At 54.0% G+C, this 5,485-nt stretch overlaps 1 protein-coding gene across 1 annotated transcript in view; it reads left to right on the top strand.

Moving 5' to 3' along the window:
• The window catches only part of CHST14 (carbohydrate (N-acetylgalactosamine 4-0) sulfotransferase 14), a 10,091-nt gene that overhangs the window by 292 nt on the left and 4,314 nt on the right, over window positions 1-5,485 (top strand). The gene's annotated exons all lie outside the window — the stretch shown is intronic.

Below are 5,485 nucleotides of genomic sequence, written 5' to 3'. Positions count from 1 at the left end.
CCCGGAATCGGCGGGGTCGTTAATCGGGGAGATGCCATAACGGCGGTAATTGAAAGGGGCCGAGGGACCGGCTGGGCGGAGGACTGGCGTGGCGGCGAGGGGTGCGCGTGTGACGCGTTGCTATAGAGATGAGATGGCTTTTCCGTCAGAGCCGCCAGCGAGAGCAGTTAATCCATTTTTAAGAGGAAAGGATATTTAATAAAGGAAACAATTTAAACTGGATTTACAAGACACGCCGAATGGAAGCACCATTTATTCTGCGGCTTCGTATTTAATTTTAATATCTCTATAAACCTCTCCAGAGTGTTCTGCAAAAACAAGCTGGAGTCGGGAGCGGGTTCGGCCGCCCAATAATTCTTAAAAGCAAATCAATTTAACATTGCTGACAAAAGCCTGCATCTCCATGAATATTTTTTTTCCGCTCTCCATAGCGACAGGAGCTCTGGAATACGCCTGTTAGAAAACAAACAAACCGTTCTACCAGAGAGGTGTTTTCGGAAGGGTGTCGAGCAAAACCTGGGCAACGCGGGGCCGGGAGTGCCCGGGGTCAGTGGCAGGCGGTGCCCGCGTCCCTGCCGAACTCGTCCTCTGAGAGTTGTGCCAGATCTCAGCGGAGGTTTGCGACAAAGCAAGACAGCAAACGAGATGATGCTTTGCCGCTGTCCCGGCCCTCCTTCCCCGGGGTCTCCGCCAATCCCCGTGGGACCGTGGCCCCTGGCAAAGGGCTGCCGGTGTCCCGTTGCCCAGCGCCACGGGGACAGCGCCGAGCACCAAACGGGGGGATCTCCTCCCGCCCTTCGCCTCTCGGTTTGTGTTTGCCCAACGGGGGAAGTGCGTGCGTCCGGCACTCCACGCGCGAGGCAGGAACGCCGGGGGAAGTGGCGGTTATCCAGGTCCCAGACGACTCTTGTGTCAAATTAATCCACTCTTTCGGATGTCGGGGAGCGTGGCGATCCCCGGCGCAGGCGATGCCGTGCTTTTCTGCGCAGCCGTCGCAGCACGCGGGCAGCGCCAAGCCCACACGACACTGCCGCCGGGCAAGCACCCGAGAAACACCGCCTGTTCGTTAGGGGGAGTTTTCTTCCTTGTTCCGAGTTTTCTCTGCATCCATAAATAATATAGTTCATAATATAATAATTTCTTCAGAAATCCAGCTTTTTTTCACAGCCGTGCTCGCCGCTGTTCCCGCGCTGCGGTTGGAGTGGGGATGCGGCACTGGCGCTGGTCCTCTGCCGGGAGGAGGGAGAAGCCGGTCGGGAAACTGGGACGGGGATGGCGGTGCCCGGCAGCGTTTAGCACTTGAGAAATGAGAAAGAAATGGAAACTCAGCAGGATTTCCCGCTGGGAAGCGGTTTGTGACTCTTCCCAGAGCGTTACTGCTTCCCCTTCCTCCCCAGAAAGTAAATTCTCCCCGTTCCTCAGTGCCATGGTGGGGGCGCAAGGGCAAAGGCGCTGGGTTTTGCCCCGTCCCTTGAACATACCGATTTGTATTTCTTTTTTGACGTGTAGCGCAAAATGCGGCTGTGGAGGTCCTTCTGCTGGAAGCGCTCGACATCCCTTTGGTGGTCCTCAAAGCCCCATTTACAGAGCAGAGCGCGGCGTGCTCTGTGCTCCCGAGCTGGTTTGTGCCTTCAGATGGCCCCTCGCCTTTACTTCAGCCCCCCCTTCCCCCCCCTTCCCCCCCCTGGCACCAGATACTGGTAACCTCTGGATTATGCACTTCTTTTGGCATCGAGGATCAGGGAGCCAAAACCAGCAGTGGGGCTGTCCAAGCCCCTCCTCAGCAGCGTAAGGCAGCACCGTATGGGAAGCTTACACTCCAGGCGCAGTAGTTGGCGAGGCTGCCTCAGCTCTCAGCCTTGCACGGCTTACTCTTGGTTGGGTGTGAGATGAAGGCGCTCCAGCCGGGCAGACAAACGTAGGGTTCAGTAATACTGACAGCCAGAACTTTTTCTCTCAGAGAACTGGCTGCTTAATAAGAAGCGTTGAGCATAAAGACCGTGTATTTCTTTTTTTTTCTACCTCTTGGTGTTTGATATCAGAAAAGCACTTCACAAGTCTGCAGACATGCCTGTCCTTCCAGTGACTTCATTTGGAAGCATCCAGCCACACCTGGAGGGAGCTGTGAAGAGCAAGTCGGGATGACAGCATCTTTTGTAAATACAATAGGATTTCCTGGGATTATGTTTGAACGCTCAGCCCTCTTGGGTAGGGGGAGAATGTATTTGGTCTCTGACAAAGCCATGAGAAGGCTTTCCGTATTATGTAATTTATAAGGCCACAGGCTATAGTCTGGCCAGCAACATGCTTCAGATTGAATGATTTGAGGATGTCCATGTGGCTCTGTTCAGTAAATCCAAGTTGCATGGGATACAGTTACATTAAAATGCTCCCCCCCCGGGCCCCCGCCGGCCGGGACGCCCGGTGGGAGCGGATTTCCCCCAGGGATCGCCCTCTCTCGGGAACTCCGCCAGTCGCTTTAAGGCCCCGGGGACGGGAACCCCGCAGGCGTGTGTGGGTCTGGAACACCCACCCCATTTCTAAGGACTTCATCCAACTGGGAGAAGACACCGCTTGCTCCCAACTGATTTATTATTTTTTTTTCTGGTATTTGAGAAAATTCACTCCTAATCTTACTGTCCTCCTTTGCAGGGGGTGTCATTAGAAGTTGTGGGGATGACTGGGGCCTGGCTGGAGAATAAACCCCCTTCCCGCTCCCCGACGGCCCCAGGGGAGGTGGTGGTGAGCTTTGCCGCATCCCAGAGCGCTGGCGGGGCAACACGGGGCAGAACGGCCCCGCCAGACACGCTCCGGGGCAGGAGCAGTGCCACGGGAAGGGATGGGTATAACCGCGTAATAAACCCGGGGGGGGGAGGATTCCTGGGCTAAGGGGTCAGACTGCGGTCCTTTATCTGCTGCTGCGAGAATGGCAACACCTGGCTCAGAATCCTAACTCATTTTCTTCTAAAATCTGGAAAGAATGCAACTTTACTTATAGATGGGGAAGAAAAAAACCCCTTTCCAGGGCTTTTCTGCAGCAAGACGCATTCCTCCATGGTAAGGAAGAAAGAAGAGGCAGATTTACTTTTTTATTTTATTCCTCTTGATGTTTATTTTAAATTAATCCTGTTGGGACAGGTGTCAGACTGGAATTCTTGCTCAAGTTGCTTCCCTTAGCTGATCTAATTAACGATGCCGCATGTTTTATAACAACTCATTTTTCATGAGGGGTGGGATTTGCTTGTTCCTTTCTGTTTCCCTTTACCTAGATCCTGAGTTTCCTCCCTAGTTTTCTTCTCCTCAGTGCTCATTTTCAAAACCACCTTTATGCCGATATGCTTAAGGCTTGGAAACGCCTTTCCAAATATGCTGCATTTATAGAAACATTGTCATTGACCATATATGTTTATTCACTTAAAAACAAACCCCACAAAAATCAACGCTTGCGTGCAGCATCTCATTTTGGACCCGGATTTGCCCCCCATCTCTTCTCAGAGCAGCGGTTCGTGTTGGACCCCATGGTGACAGCAGGGTCCCAGCACGCCGAGGATGTTGCTGCGATGCCGCAGCACCCGGAGAGCCCCGGGCTCGCTCGGCGCCCCGGGTCGGGCTGTCGGGGTGGATGGCTGCGCTGGCGCCGGGGAGCTGCGTCGCAGAGATCCAGCTGGGGCTGCCATCTGCTGCTGGTTTTCTTCCTCGCTTCCACTGCCACCCTCCCTGTCACCCCAAACGACACCTGGAAGTCACCTATCCCGCGTGAAATCCCGGCGTTTATTTTAGCGAGCGCATTTCTCACCTCGCTGATGCGGATCATCGTCATCTGAGCGCTGATTAATCAGCAGCGTGAGGCTGCAAGGGCACGCAGAGACCGTGCGTCCACCCCATGGCCAAGGACATCCTGAGACTTTGGTGGCAGGTATCGGCCGAGACATCCCGCTCACCCCGTCCCTGCCCGCCCCAAGGCCACCTGAGCGCTCGTGGGGTGCGACGGAGGAAAGGCTGCGTTTATTTCCTAACGCGGCCCGTTCCCCCACGGCCGCAGCCCGGCTCCAAAAGGGAACGCGCCTGAGAGGCGAACAAGGTGCCGCTCCACAGGAGGTTGCGGGGGGGATGGCTGGATGATGCTCGTGGTGGGATGCCCCGCCGAGTCTGCCGGGATGGGCTCCAGGCAGGGGACACCCCTCCTGCAGGCAACCCCCTCTGACGCCGGACCATCCCCTCCAGGACGGGTTCCTCCTCGTTTCCAGCCGGAGCCTCTCTCTTTCAGCTTAGACCCACAACCTTCCAGCATCCATCCACTGCTGGTTTCCGACCTCCCCCCCCAACAGATTTCCCAGGGCAAAGCCCGTACCTTGCAGGTTATTTATTGTTCCCAACTCACGGCAGGATATCACAAATCTAAACAGGGCTGAGTCCAATGGCTAATTATCAGTCCCTTTCCGCACACCATTCTTTTTTGCCTTGTGACGATGATTTCTGGTGTCAGAGACGAGGTGCTGCAGGTTTTGGAGATGTTGGAGCGGATTCAGTCCTCGTTCTGCTGCCTGTGAAATTAAGTGGGTCACAAAAACATTAGTTGGACAAATTCAAGCAGCAAACAGCAAAAAACGCGTTGGTGCTGCAGGGAGGTCGTACTGGCAAAGCACTCGGGGGAGGATAACCTCCCTCGACCTGCTGGCCACACTCTTCTTGAAGCACCCCAGCGTGCCCCGCACAAACCGTGCTGGGACACCAGCTCAGAGTAATGCGTATAATACTATAATGCCTGTAATAGTAATGCATTTTAATGTTGCTTTTCCGCTCACCTGAGTTAGGATCCTCGTTAGGATAAGTGGGACGCTCGCAGACGCTCTCCTCACCAGGCTGCCTCTTCCCACGTGCGTCTCCCGCGCCGCTCCAGCAACTGGGGCAGAGCCAGAGGACGTACGTACTCAGCCAAAACAAGAGGGTTTGCCTTTAGCTGTTTGGAATAAAGCGACAAAGGTAAATGGCAGGGTTTGAAAGCACCTTGGAAAGGGCTGTGACTTAGAAAAATCCTCCTTGTGTATCTGTAAGAAAGAACGGAACACTTCCATCACTTCTGGTTTTTAGTATAAATGTGTAGGCAAACCACAGTAGCCTAAAGCTGCGTTCCCTCAGTGACACTTTATTTTCTAAATGGGCCTTTTCTGAAGAAAAAATCTGTGTGAAGTATGTTCCCGTAGTTTTGCACGCTCTGAACATGAGGCTCCTTTTAACTGCTTTAAAACCCAATTTAATTAGCATCCAGAGTGAGCAACAGGCACATTCAACAGAACCACAGTTAACTCTCTTCAGCGGCGCGGGGTTTGGCTCACAAAGGAACAACCCGTCCCCCTCAGCCCCGTGTTCGCTTGGCTGTGTGCGTCCTAGAGGCACCTGTGCTACTCAGACCAGCCCTGAAATCCAAATTCCTTTGCATACCCAGGAGAAAAATAAACCCACTGATATCACGGGCAGTCTTCTG

The sequence above is a fragment of the Charadrius vociferus genome, unplaced genomic scaffold (genome assembly GCF_000708025.1).
Source record: "Charadrius vociferus isolate BGI_N301 unplaced genomic scaffold, ASM70802v2 scaffold1039, whole genome shotgun sequence".
NCBI lineage: Eukaryota > Metazoa > Chordata > Aves > Charadriiformes > Charadriidae > Charadrius > Charadrius vociferus.
This window is presented reverse-complemented; position numbering and strand designations above follow the sequence as displayed.